Source organism: Oryctolagus cuniculus, chromosome 1 (assembly GCF_051225735.1).
Source record: "Oryctolagus cuniculus isolate XC-2025 breed Fujian yellow rabbit chromosome 1, ASM5122573v1, whole genome shotgun sequence".
NCBI classification, from domain to species: Eukaryota; Metazoa; Chordata; class Mammalia; order Lagomorpha; family Leporidae; genus Oryctolagus; species Oryctolagus cuniculus.
In genome coordinates, this window is record NC_142867.1 from 68,794,072 (window position 1) to 68,809,056 (window position 14,985).

At 44.4% G+C, this 14,985-nt stretch overlaps 1 long non-coding RNA gene and 1 pseudogene across 1 annotated transcript; both read left to right on the top strand.

Moving 5' to 3' along the window:
- The first annotated feature begins 3 nt into the window (after nt 1-3).
- On the top strand, nt 4-11,167 carry LOC127483708 (uncharacterized). The gene is made up of 3 exons (XR_007910215.3): nt 4-317; nt 6,182-6,240; nt 10,920-11,167. It is a non-coding gene; the product is annotated as an uncharacterized LOC127483708 (long non-coding RNA).
- LOC100351055 (eukaryotic initiation factor 4A-II pseudogene) lies at nt 1,005-2,449 on the top strand (annotated as a pseudogene).
- Nucleotides 11,168-14,985: the final 3,818 nt, after the last annotated feature.

Genomic DNA, 14,985 nt, shown 5'->3' on the forward strand with positions numbered 1-14,985 from the left:
AATAACTTAGCCTGCGCGGAAATTTGAGGGCCATCGACCATAGAAACGAGACAATCTAGGAAAAACATTCGGAGGTCCATGAAGACCAGGCCGCGTTTCTCAGGCGACCCCACCCCTCACTTTGCTTCTCTCTTTCTGAGGCTGTAGCCTTGGAATAGCCGAGGGTTCTCTGGGAACTTCAGGGTCGTCACCGTACCCCTATCAGAGCAGAAGGACGAACAATATTAGTCCTTTTTCTACAGAAGAGGAAACGGGCCTGAGACACGGAGTTCTTGGCCTGAGAACGCACAGGAAGTGGAGACCACCGTCCTCTAGAGGTCAGAAGTCTCCCGGCTCAGTTCACGACTGTTTCCTGCCCCCGCCTCACCCGGGCTGTTCGTAGGTCAGGTGGACACAGCCAGGTCCAGTTATGCACCTGGCGCGAGAGCCACGTGTCCCCACGTGTCAGGCGGGCGAGGGGACGAAGAGAGAATTGACGCAGGGTGAAGAGCAGGTTAGGCAGTAAAGATGGGGCGCCAAAGGGAAAAGAACTAACCCCCCAGACATGGAACTCTTGCTGTATTTCCTCCTTAGTCACTTAGTAACGCGTCTAGCAGCAGTGAAGACTACGAATAGTCATGAATGTAGCTAAAGTTAGCAGAGTACACATGCCAGGTACTGTTTTAGGCACTATGTCCATATTACTTATTTATAGGGAGTTACTACTGCCTTGAATTTTACACCTGAGAGACCTGAGGCATTCAATTCAAGAGCAAGGGTTGGATCATGAGACACCTAGTGGAACTCTTGTCAGTCTCTCTAGGCTCCACTCTTGTGGCCTGTAAAATCGCTGGTAATAACGAGGCAGTATGCTGGATTGTTGAAGCTGCAGGACGGGACACGTGGTGGTAATTTACTCTATCTCCTCCACATTTAGAGGAGTCTTGGGTTTTTAAGCTGCATTGGTTTGTTGGTAGTGAGGCTGGAGGAGGGGCAAAATGAACAAAGTATTAGGAAGCAGTTGCCGTAGAACAGATGAGAGTAGCAGAAAGGATGGGGATACTTTTCAGTCGGGCGCTGAGTGGCTGTTCGGACATGTCTGGTGGCTCTGCGGACTATAACAGAGAACATGGCGGCCCAGAGGGAATGGACCCCGATGGTGTCATCGAGAGCAACTGGAATGAGATTGTTGATAACTTTGATGATATGAATTTAAAGGAGTCTCTTCTTCGGGGCATCTATGCTTACGGTTTTGAGAAGCCTACAGCTATTCAGCAAAGAGCTATTATTCCTTGCATTAAAGGGTATGATGTGATTGCTCAAGCTCAGTCAGGTACTGGCAAGACAGCCACATTTGCTAGCTATTTCCATCCTGCAACAGCTGGAGATTGAGTTCAAGGAGACCCAAGCACTAGTATTGGCCCCCACCAGAGAACTGGCTCAACAGATCCAAAAGGTAATTCTGGCACTTGGAGACTATATGGGAGCAACTTGTCATGCCTGCATTGGTGGAACAAACGTTAGGAATGAAATGCAAAAATTGCAGGCAGAAGCACCACATATCGTTGTTGGTACACCAGGGAGAGTATTTGATATGTTAAACAGAAGATACCTTTCTCCAAAATGGATCAAAATGTTCGTTTTGGATGAAGCAGATGAAATGTTGAGCAGAGGGTTTAAGGATCAAATCTATGAGATTTTTCAAAAACTAAATACCAGTATTCAGGTTGTGTTGCTTTCTGCCACGATGCCAACTGATGTGTTAGAAGTGACCAAAAAATTCATGAGAGATCCAATTCGAATTCTGGTTAAGAAGGAAGAATTGACCCTTGAAGGAATCAAACAGTTCTATATTAATGTTGAAAGAGAGGAATGGAAGTTGGATACACTTTGTGACTTGTATGAAACACTGACCATTACGCAGGCTGTTATTTTTCTCAATACAAGGCGCAAAGTGGACTGGCTCACTGAGAAAATGCATGCCAGGGACTTCACAGTTTCTGCTCTGCATGGTGACATGGACCAGAAGGAAAGAGATGTCATCATGAGAGAATTCCGGTCAGGATCAAGCCGTGTTCTGATCACTACTGACTTGTTGGCTCGTGGGATTGATGTACAACAAGTGTCTTTGGTTATAAACTACGATCTACCTACCAATCGTGAAAACTATATTCACAGAATTGGCAGAGGGGGTCAATTTGGGAGGAAAGGTGTGGCTATAAACTTTGTTACTGAAGAAGACAAGAGGATTCTTCGTGACATTGAGACTTTCTACAATACTACAGTGGAGGAAATGCCCATGAATGTGGCTGACCTTATTTAATTCCTGGGATGAGATAGTTTGAATGCAGTGCTCGCTGTTGCTGAATAGGCGATCACAATGTGCATTGTGCTTCTTTCTTTGGGAATATTTGAATCTTGTCTCAATGCTCATAACGGATCAGAAATACAGATTTTGATAGCAAAGCGACATTAGTCGTGAGCTCTTGTGAGGAAAGTCATTGGCTTATTCCTCTTTAGAGTTAGACTGTTGGGGTGGGTATAAAAGATGGGGTCTGTAAAATCTTTCTTTCTTAGACATTTATTTCCTAGTTCTGTAGAAATGGTTATATTAGAGCCGGCTCCGTGGCTCAATAGGCTAATCCTCCACCTTGCGGCGCCGGCACACCAGGTTCTAGTCCCGGTCGGGGCGCCGGATTCTGTCCCGGTTGCCCCTCTTCCAGGCCAGCTCTCTGCTATGGCCAGGGAGTGCAGTGGAGGATGGCCCAGGTGCTTGGGCCCTGCACCCCATGGGAGACCAGGAAAAGCACCTGGCTCCTGGCTCCTGCCATCGGATCAGTGCAGTGCGCCGGCTGCAGCGGCGGCCATTGGAGGGTGAACCAACGGCAAAGGAAGACCTTTCTCTCTCTCTCTGTCTCTCTCACTGTCCACTCTGCCTGTCAAAAATAAAAAAAAATAAAAAATAAAAAAATAAAAAAGAAATGGTTGTATTAGATGTTCTCTATCATTTAATAATATACTTGTGGACTAAAAGGTATAAGTGCTGTATAAAATCAGCCAATTATGTTAAATTAGCATATCTGCCTTTATTGTGTTTGTCATTAGCCTGAATAGAAAGGCCTTTAAAATTGATTTTTTTTTAAGAAAGCATTTGAATGCGTTTTTGTTTGGTATTGTATTTATTCAATAAAGTATTTAATTAGTAAAAAAAAAAAAAGGATGGGGATAGTTAAAGATGGTAGAGCTATTTTAAAGTCAAATCCTTAGCATTTGGAAATAGATTGAGGGGAACACGTTTGTGATTGTAAAGACCACAGTGGATGAAGAAGAGGGAAAAGTCAAGGCTTTTTCTAAATTTGCAGCTTAAGTGATTGAGTGGGTTCTGGCTTGTTTCTATCAAAGTGGAGAATTCAGGAGATTTTTGAGAGTAGCTAACAAATCTCATCTGAGAAATGACAAGTTTGAGATTTCCCATAAGACATTTATTTGTGGCTGAGTATTTAGTGAAACAGCCAATGCTTTGCTCAGAAATGGAACCACTAAATAATACAGGGGGAAAGTTGGCTCAAACCAGTATAATAATTTCATATTAACATGACCCAGTTTCCATAGTGTCATTTTTAGAAAGCGAATGCCTAATGGCAAAACATTTTATCCAACTTTATAACTGGAGGAAAGATACAGCTATGACAAGGGGCTCTTCAGACGCCTATGACAGTGCCAGCTGAATGCTGGCAGTGTACAACGACAGTGCTAGATGAGGCTCTGCAGTAAATATATGTCAAAGCAAACTGAGGCATATCACCAAGTATTTAAAGAAGGGGAGGATTTCTACCTTCTGCTTCTTATATGGGTCCTTGTGAATAGCATAAGCAGCAGGTATATGACAAATCTCACATTGGTCTAGTGTTTCACTTTTTAAAAGAAAGCTTTGCTGAGGCTGGAATTCTGGCATAACAGCTACAGCTACCACCAGTGACATCGGCATGCCATATGGGTACTGGTTTGAGTCCCAGCCGCTCCACTTCCAATCCAGCTTCCTGTTAATGCACCTGGGAAAACAGCAGAGGATGGCCCAAGTGTATGGACCCCTGCAACCACTTGGAAGGCCCAGAAAAGGCTCCTGGCTCCTGGCTTTCAATCAGCCCAGCTCTGGCTGTTGTGGCCATTTGGGGAGTGAACCAGTAGATGGAAGATTTTTCTCTGTCTCTCCCTAACTCTTTTTTTTTTTTTTTTTTTTTTTTTTTGACAGGCAGAGTGGATAGTGAGAGAGAGAGAGAGACAGAGAGAAAGGTTTTCCTTTTTGCCGTTGGTTCACCCTCCAATGGCCCCCACGGCTGGCACGCTGCGGCCGGCGCACCACGCTGATCCAAAGGCAGGAGCCAGGTGCTTCTCCTGGTCTCCCATGGGGTGCAGGGCCCAAGCACTTGGGCCATCCTCCACTGCACTCCCGGGCCACAGCAGAGAGCTGGCCTGGAAGAGGGGCAACCGGGACAGAATCCGGCGCCCTGACCGGGACTAGAACCCGGTGTGCTGGCGCCGCTAGGTGGAGGATTAGCCTAGTGAGCCACGGCGCCGGCCTCCCTAACTCTTTCAAGTAGATAAATAAATATTTTTAAAATAAATAAATAAAAGCTTTTCTCCCCCATACCTCCTTTAATCTTTATAGTAATACTGTGAGGCAGGCAAAGTAGCTGTTATTATGACCACTTTACAGATGAGAAAATGAAAGATAAGAGAAATGAAGTAATTTTGCTGAAGGCCACATTACTGGTACTCAGCTAGAATTGTTGTCTTTTTGTTCCAAGTCCAGCATTGTCACTATAAACCACCACCTCTTAGAACCAGTTGACAGAGGATTACAAAGATATTCCTCTTTGGATAGTAAGAATTAAACTTCTTATAAATCCATTCTTACTGGATCACTCTATTGCTATGCACTCTCTCTCTCTCTCTCTGTAAGATTTATTTTAGGCCTGTGCCGCGGCTCACTAGGCTAATCCTCCGCCGTGCGGCTCTGGCACACCGGGTTCTAGTCCCGGTCAGGGCGCCGGATTCTGTCCCGGTTGCCCCTCTTCCAGGCCAGCTCTCTGCTGTGGCCCGGGAGTGCAGTGGAGGATGGCCCAAGTGCTTGGGCCCTGCACCCCATGGGAGACCAGGATAAGTACCTGGCTCCTGCCATCGGATCAGCGCAGTGCGCTGGCCGCAGCGCACCCACCGCGGTGGCCATTGGAGGGTGAACCGACGGCAAAGGAAAACCTTTATCTCTGTCTCTCTCTCTCACTGTCCACTCTGCCTGTCAAAAAAAAAAATTTATTTTATTTATTTGAAAGACAGTTACAGGGAGAGGTGGAGCCAGAGCGGTGGGGTGGGGGAGGCTCTTGCATCCGCTGGTTCATTCCCCAAATCACTGCAATGGCCAGAGCTGGGCTGATCTGAAGCCAGGAGTCAGGAGCTTCTTCTGGGTCTCCCACGTGGGTGCAGGGGCCCAAGGACTTGGGCCATCTCTACGGCTTTCCCAGGCCCTAGCAGAGAGCTGGATGGGAAGTGGAGCAGCCGAGACTCAAACTGACACCCATATGGGATGCTGACAACGCAGGCCGGGCTTTTAACTCACTGAGCCACAGCACCATCCCTTGCTATGCACTCTTAAGACCACATGGTTACATGTGAGAGATGGAGTTAAGAGGTGAATCCATTTAGTACTGTCTGGCAACTCCAACAGCTTGCTCACTAAGATGCCCAGCAGCATGTTTTCCCATTGTGTGCAGGGTTTTCAGGAGGTAGAAGTTAATGTTTTTTTTTTAAAGATTTATTTATATTACTTGAAAGTCAGAGTTACACAGAGAGACAAGAGGCAGAGAGAGAGGGAGAGAGAGGTCTTCCATCCGCTGGTTCACTCCCCAATTGGCCGCAACGGCCAGAGCTGCGCCGATCTGAAGCCAAAGCCAGGCGCCTCCTCCGGGTTTCCCACGCGGGTTCAGGGGCCCAAAGACTTGGGCCATCTTCTACTGCTTTCCTAGGCCATAGCAGAGAGCTGGATAGGAAGTGGAGCAGCCGGGTCTTGAACCAGCACCCATATGGGATGCTGGCGCTTCAGGCCAGGGCGTTAACCTGCTGCGCCACAGTGCCAGCCCCAGAAGTTAATGTTAATACTGTAATATTCCTTTCAATTTCATGTTCCTTTGTCTTTTAATCACAGGGCGAGGATGATCAGTGAAGATGGTGAATCTTGGAACAGGCCCAGCAGATGATCCACAGGTAGTGATACCCTTGTTTTAACAAACCATTAGAGTCCTTCTTCTAAATTATAGTTAAGAGAAGTCCTCAGTAGGTCATAACTTCCCATATTAGCAGATACTCAGATTCCAGAGTCTGAATAAGACAGCAATTTAAACTGAAATAGATGTCTTATGTTACCGATTATGATGTCACAGACTTCTTGATCAGAGAGACAATGAGTCTGAAAGCCTAACTATTATGGTGTCGGGCCAGGATAATACCAACTCTCCTGCTGCTGCCCCCTCAGCTTCCGTTGCCTTTCTCTACTGAGAACCTCCAGTATCCCCTAGGAGCTACTGCTGACTCCTGAGCAAAAATTCGGCTCTTAATTCTTCCTCAGATCTTGTGTGTCCAGGCCATCTGGCTTGTACAACGATGGAGTACTTGGCTTGGTTTTATCAGCTGTCAGTTTGACTGTGAAGAATCTGGGCCAACATTGTGGCTCAGCAAGTAAAGCCTGTGACACCAGCATCCAATATGGGTCCTGGTTCGAGTCCCGGCTGCTTCATGTCTGATCAAGCTCCCTGCTAATGTGCCTGGGAAATCAGCAGAAGATGCTTGGGCCCCTGCCACCCACGTGGGAGACCCAGAAGGAGTTCCTGGCTTCAGTCTGGCCTATCCCTGGCATTGTGGCCATTTGGGGAGTAAATCACTGATGGAAGAGATATCTCTCGCTTGCTCTCTTTCTCTCTCTCTCTACCTCTCCCTCTTTTGTAGCTCTGCCTTTCAAATAAATAAATAACTAAATAAATATTTTTTAAATTAAAGATTTATATTTGAAAGGCAGAGTTACAGAGAGGCAGAGAGAGAGAGAAAGAGAGAGAGAGAGAGAGATCTTCCAGCCACTGGCTCACTCCTCAAATGGCTGCAACGGCCAGGGCTAGGCCAGACTGAAGCCAGGAGCTAGGAGCTTCCTCCAAGTCTCCCACATGGGTGCAGGGTCCCAAGGACTTGGGCCATCTTCTACTGCTTTCCCAAGCCATAGAAGAGAGCTGGATTGAAAGTACAGCAGTGCCCATATGAGATCCCAGCACTGCAGGTGGTGGCTATACCTGCTACACCACAGCACTGGCCCCAATAATTAAATCTCAAAAAAATTTTATGTACAAATAATACTGAAGGGATATACCCTAAAATGTTGAGTGCTTATCTCTGAATGTTGAGGCTACAAGGTATTTAACTTTTTTCTTTTTTTCTATGATAAGCACATATTAATTTGTCAGTAAAGGAAAAGGCTTTATTTTAAAAACTTAACAGGAGAAAATTCAGGGCTTAAGGAATTTACCTTTGCTGTTAACATTGTTTTCAGATAGAAATTAGAAATGGCTGGTTGGAATCGCTGGTACCTTCTTATCCAAGAAATACTGAGATTGAGTGCTTACTTAGTGTGCAAACTTAATGGGGTCTTTAGCAATATCTTTTCAGTTAGAAGAAGCTAGGGTGGGCCGGCGCCATAGGCTAATCCTCCGTCTGCGGCACCGGCACACCGGGTTCTAGTCCCGGTCGGGGCGCCGGATTCTGTCCCGGTCACTCCTCTTCCTTTCCAGCAGTCTGCTGTGGCCCGGGACTGCAGTGGAGGTTGGCCCATTCCGATCAGTGCAGCGCGTCAGCCGCAGTGGCCACTGTGGGGGGGGAGGGTGAACCAACAGAAAAGGAAGACCTTTCTCTCTGTCTCTCTCTCTCACTGTCCCCTCTGCCTGTCAAAAAAAAAAAAAAAAAAAAAAAAAAAAAAAGCAGCAGCAGCTAGGGTGGAAGAAGCATTGACTTGGAGTCCTAAGAAAGTCTTAAACTATGAGCCTCAGTTTCTCCATTTCTGAAACAGGAACAGTAATGCCAACTTCACTCATGTGATTGGATGAGTAGCAAATGAGTTTTGCCATTATTCTAGTATCTTTATGTAAGGCATTTTGACAGGCATTGATGATAGAGAGCTAATAGTTTAAGAAGCTCAAATGTGGAGGAAAAGACAAATGATTATAATATAGCTCACTGGGGCCAGTACTGTGGCGCAGTGGGTTAATGCCCTGGCCTGAAGCACCGGCATCCCATATGGGCTCCAGTTCAAGACCTGGCTGCTCCACTTCCGGTCCAGCTCTCTGCTATGGCCTGGGAAAGCAGTGGAAGATGGCCCAAGTCCTTGGGCTCCTGTACCCATGTGGGGGACCCAGAAGAAGCTTCTGGTTATAAAATTTAAAAATATATGTATATATAGCTCATTAAGCAGGATGATACAGGAGCACCTAACAGTCTTAGGGCTTAAGAGGGGCTTCCTGGAAGAGGTGGTACCTGATTGACAGCTTATAGACTCAGTAAGGTGAAAAAAATAGTGTTATATGTATGATAAACTGAATCGTATTATTTAAATTATCATAAGGATTCTTATTTTCCAAACAATGTTTTAATGAGATGTATTTTATTTGCTGCAATGCACAGATCTTAAGTATACATCTTTGATGAATACATGCATTCCATCAATATACAGAACATTTCTACCACCCCTGTTTCCTCATTCCCCTTTATAGCAACTCTCCGTTTCAGACTACTAATCCGATTTTTTCATCATAAATTAGTTATGTCTAATCTAGAACTTTATATAAGTAGAATTATACTGTATACATGCTTTTGTGTGAGTCTTCCTTCAATTAGCATTATATTTTTGAGATTCACTCAAGTTCTTGCTAAATAATGGTGCTTTGGAACAATCAGAAACTCTTAAGTAGGGAGCATGTTTTGCTAGGAGAAGCTGAGTTCATGTTTATGTAGGATTTCAGAAGGTAGGGTAGAACCAAGGGAGACTATTTTAGAGATTACAGCAGCTGCTAAGATCATTTCAGTTTGAGAAACTAAAAGAAGCATCATGTTGCAGAAGCTTCCTGAGAGAGGGTAAGACTACCCAGACATGAGAAATGGGTGAGGGATAGACTATACAAACATGTAAACCAAAAGGTACAGAAGTTACCTAACCACATATACCTTTCAAAAGATCCTCTGATGTCTTCATTGAGACTGAAATTGGAGAAACAGAAGACAGGAAGACTACTTAAAGACTTTAAATTTTTTTTCTTCATTTTTTTAAGAGGCAGAGAAATCTCCCTATCTGCTGGTTTGCTCTCCAAATAGCTGCAACAACCAGGACTGGGCCAGGCCAAAACCAGGGATCGGGAATGCAATGTGGTTCCCCATGTGGGTGGCAGGAACCCAACTACTTGAACCATCACCTGCTGCCTCCCACTGTATGCATTAGCAGGAAGCTGGAATTGGGAGTGGAGCTGGGACTAGAACCCAAGCATTCTGATAACAATGTGGGCATTGATATCCCAATCAGCATCTTAACCTCTAGGCCAAAGGCCCATTCCTTATTAAAGACATTCGGAGTACAAGCCAGGTAGGATACAAACTTGGACTAAGAAGAGACAGTGCAGAATGAAGGTAGACATTGGGCCCCTGCCATTCACATGGGAGACCAGGATGTCCTGGCTTTGGCCTGGCCCAGTCCTGGCTCTTGCAGCCATTAGGGGAGTGAAACAGTGGATAGAAGGTCTTTCTCTCTATTTCCCTTCTCTCTGTGTCACTCTGCCTTTCAAATAAATAGATAGATAAATCTTAAGGAAAAAAAATCTTAGCTTATCATATCCCCCAAAAGACTGGGGGCTCCTCTGGGAGGTTACATTGCTAATGTTTAGTCCTGTTACACATAAGGCATTCCAAAATGTTTGACCAAAGTGTTGAATTAGTTTAAAAGGGATTGAATTGGTTGTATAAGTGAAGCAGTGAATCAGATAAATCTTCCTTGATAATTGCAGATGTAACTTATTAAAAGCAAAGGCTGGAGGCAGGCATGTGGCACAGTAGTCAGGTTGCTGCTTGGGATGCTTGCATCCATATCTGAGTGCCTGGCTGGAGCCCAGCTACTCTGCTGCAGATCAGCTTTCTGCTGCTGTGCGTGCTGGAAGGCAGCAGCTGATGGCTCGGGTACTGGAGTCCCTGCCGCTCACATGGTAGACCTTGACAGAGCTGCCGATTCCTGGTTTTGACCTGGCCCAGCTCTAGCTGTTGGGGGCATTTGGAGAATGAAACAGTAAATGGAACATCTTTCTGTCTCTCTGCTTTTCAAATAAAATGAAAATAAAGAATAAAAAAAAAAAAACAAAAAAAAACAAAGACCTACAATGTCAGCAAAAGTGGCAGAGAATGGGATCACTTGAAAATTTGGTCCTCCACACAAGCTTTGAAAAAACCAGCAAAACCAACTTGTAACAGAATTTATTCAAGAAAAACAGCTGAATATCAGCAAAATCAGCAACCTTTGTGGTATTATAATTTGGCCTAGTCCCTCCCCCACAGTCAGATTCACAGTAGCACTGAAAAATTACAGTGTTTAAGAAAACTTATATCCAAAAACAGGCTGATCACCAACATCAGTGAAAATTTAATGTCCACATTTGATCAAAACATTGCAGAATTTACCAAATTAGTTATAAAAAGATCTCAAATAAGAACCACTGTAAGTACCATAACATCAAACTCTGTGTATGGGAGACTCTCGTTAAGAGTGGCTACAGGGGCCAGTGCTGTAGTGTAGCAGGTAAGGCTGCTGCCTTCAGTGCTGGTATCCCATATGGGCGCCGATTCTAGTCCCGGCTGCTCTTCTGATTCAGCTCTCTGCTATGGCCTGGGAAAGCAGAAGATGGCCCAAGTCCTTGGGCCCCTGCACCCACATGGGAAGACCTGGAGGAGGCTCCTGGCTTTGGATCAGCACAGCTCCGGCCGTTGTAGCCAATTGGGGAGTGAACCGGCAGATGGAAGATCTCTCGATCTCTCTCTCTCTCTTTCTTTTTCTCTTTCTCTCCCTCTCCTCTCTCTGTGTAACTCTGACTTTCAAATAAATAAATAAATATTAAAAAAAGAGTGGCTACATTCTGTTATTTAAAATGTAGTTTTGGGGCCAGCACTGTTGCATGGTGGGTCAAGTCACCGCCTACAGTGCTGGCATCCCATATGGGCGCTGGTTTGAGTCCCAGCTCTCCACTTCCCATCCAGCTCTCTGCTGTGCAAGAAAAATAAATAGAGTATCTGAAAAAACAATGACAGAAAACTTAACAAATCTGATTAAAATACATGAATCTGTACATCTAAGAAGCTGAACAAATTCTAACCAGAATAAATTTGAAGATCCACATGTTGACTCACCATAGATAAACTGTCAAAAGCCAAAGATAATCTTGAAGGCAAAAAAAAAAAAAAATTACCTATAAAGAATTCTCAGAACAAATTAATAGCAGTTGTATGCAAACAATTTAGATAACCTAAAAGAAACTAACAAATTCCTAGAAAGCCAGAAAGAATAAAATCTAATTCAAGAATAAATAGAATATCTGAACAGACCTATAACAAAGTAGTTACACTATTAATCAAAGGCCTAGAGCTAGATGGTTCAGTGGTAATACTATCAAATATTTATAGAAAGGGGCTAGCGCTGTGGCGCAACAGGTTAAAGCCCTGGCCAGTGTCCCACATGGGCACCGGTTTTCTGGTCCCGGCTGTTCCTCTTCCAATCCAGCTCTCTGCTATTTCCTGGGAAAGCAGTAGATGATGGCCTAGGTCCTTAGGCCCCTGTACCTGTGTGGGAGACGCGGAAGAAGCTCCTGGCTCCTGGCTTTGGATCGGCGCAGCTCTGGCCGTTGTGGCCATCTGGGGAGTGAACCAGTGGAACAGAAGACCTCTTTCTCTGTCTCTACTTATCTCTGTAACTTTGTTTTTCAAGTAAATAAAATAAATCTTTAAAAAAACCCAAATATTTATAGAATTAATGCCAATACTTCATAAATTGTTCTACAAAATAGAAAATGAGAGAACACATCCCAGCTCATTCTCTGGTATCTGTATTACTCTGAAGGAGTACCTGTGTTCAGCGCCTGGTTCCAGTTCCTTTCTTGAGCTTCCTGCCAGTTCAGTCCGAGAGCGGCAGCAGTGATGACTCAAGTAATTGAGCTCCAGTCTCCCACCTGGGAGAGTCGGATGAGTTCCCAGCTCCCCGTAGGCCTTGCTCATCCCCAGTCATTTAGGGAGTGAACCTTCAGTTTTAAGAAGACTAGTAAGACAAAAAGGGCTCAGTGAAGTCTTGCTTTTCACTTAGACTTATAACACATATTGACTTTGTGCTAAAGACAAACTCCAGGCTTTTAGGGTGGAAGAGCTCTTCTTCTGCTCTTTCAAAACAAGTAAATAAATCTTTAAAAAAATTAAAAGGGGCCGGCATTGTGGCCTATCAGATAAAGCCACCACCTACAACACCAGCATCCCATATGAGTTCCAGTTCATGTCCCTTCAGCTCCACTTCTGATCCAACTCCCTGCTAATAGTCTGGGAAAAGCAGTAGAAGGTGGTTCAAGTGTTTTGGTCCCTGTCACCCACGTGGGAGACCTGGATGAAGCTCCTGGCTGCTGGCTTCTGCCTGGCCAGTGCTGACTGTTGGTAGCCATCTGGGGAGTGAACAAGCAGATGGAATATCTGTCTCTTTCTCTGTAACACTGACTTTAAAAATAAACAAACAGGGGCCAGTGCTGTGGCATAGGCCTCCACCTGCAGCGCTGGCATCCTATATGGGCACCAGTTTGAGTGCTGGCTGCTCTACTTCCGATCCAGCTTCCTATTTGTCTGGGAAAGCAATGGAAGATAGCCCAAGTGCTTGGGTCCCTACACCCACGTGGGAGACCCAGAAGAAGCTCCTGGCTCCTGGCTCTGGATTGGCCCAACTAAGGCCATTGCGGCCATTTGGGGAGGGAACCAGGGATGGAAGACTCTCTCTCTCTCTCTCTCTCTCTGTCTCCCTAATTATGTCTCTCAAATAAAAAAAAATTTTAAAAAATCAAAATAAATTTTTAAAAATTCGTGGCTCTTATGTCATCCTCAATTCACAGATCCTAGTTGCCTGTACCTGACTGTACATTAAATGCAGATAATGTCTGTCATGGGCTGTTTCAGCCTCCACATGACCTGTGCTGAACTGAAATCAAACATAGGCTAAAAAACAGTTCTTCCACTCGGGGACCTTTGTGAAGACTTGATAGATGCTGGCTGCTGTCCTGGGTTACTTGCTGATATCTCCAGAAAAGTGCTTATTCTCCATGAGATCATCCGAAATGGAACTGCTCAGAGCACTTTGTGTGGCCATAATGGAGTACCACAGACTGAAAAACTTATCGTGAATAGAAGTTACTTGGCTCACAGCTAGGGAGGCTGAAAGTCCAAATTCAGGGGCTGTGTCTGCTGAGAGCCTACTCGCTGTCATCCCATGCTGGAAGGCAGAAGGTGAAAGGGCAAGAGAATGCAAGAGAAAGGGATAAAGAGAAAGCCAAACCCGCTCCGTCAATAATGGCGTTAGGATAGTCATAAAGACTCTCACGACCTAATCACCTCTTAAAGGTCCCACTTCTCAACACGTTGCACTGAGGATTAGGTTTCCAACACAGGAACTTTGCGGACACAATGTGCGTGCCTCTTGTATATACCAGTGGCTATCATGACACTTCATCCTGGAAGAAGGCATCAGGTTAGTTTAGTTCAGAACACCTAAAGAGCACACTGAAGTCAATATCACACACTGATCTCACCTTCCTGTAAGGAATTCTACTACTAATAATTTTGCTCTAAGAGAACTGAAAATATATCCAAAAAATGTTGTACATGCATGTTTATTATTCATGATAGCCCTGATTGTTGATAATAAGCCAAAAGTGAAAATCGCCCAAATTTTCATCTACTGATGAATGAATAAACAAAATGTGGTGTATTTATACAGAAGAATGTTCATCTATAGAAAGGAATGACAATGATGAGTAAGTCTTGCAAACATGCTAAATGAAAGGAAGTTAGACACAAAAGGGTCCGTATTGTATGATTCTGTTTACATGAAATATCCATAATAGGCAAATTCTTAGAGACAGAAAGTCCAATAGTTGCCAAGGATTGAGGACAAGTAGGAAATGGTAAGTCACTAGATGATCATGCTAAAGACTCCTTCCTAGAAATCTTATTTCCCCTCTCATAAACTCTTCCTGATGGTAGACCCTTGCATCCTTGGCTCTTTAACACTCTCCTGCTTCTATTTGCAGCATCTCCCAGTAAAATCCCAGCCCTATCTTTTCGATGATTCTGAATCTGATGGCAACTTTCTGATTTTCTAGCATTGAGCTGCCTTTGTTGTTACTTAGCTTTACTTACCTTGAAAACTCAACATTACAAAGCAACTGGATTTGAAATCCAGAAAATCTACTTTTGTGGTTGAAAACTGGAGATAGCATAGGTTCAAATCAGCGTCTATCTTAATCAAGTCCTTTCTCTAACTTTTAGGCTCTAGTAAAAGCTGATTTGTTGCATAAAGTCACAGTGCAATTACTGGTGTCACTAGCAAGTAATAATGTAGAAGAGAAAACAAAATAGACATTCAAAAGGAAAACATGAAACAGGTGCAGGGAAAAGAGGGCAGCAGCTTCTCTGCTATGTTTCAGCTTTCTGTGACACTCGTTCCTGTACAGTAGTCAGGTATGTTGGCTGAGAAGCCTGCTGATTTCCTGGAGTTTCTCTCAGGAACTTCTAAGATTTCAGTGAGAATTTCCAAAAACACTTTAGTATCCAGAGCCTACTTAAAGACTAGAAGTCAAGCACAAAATAATTGGGGAGGGAAACCGACCCAGAGGCAGGATCAAAATTTTGTTTTCTACA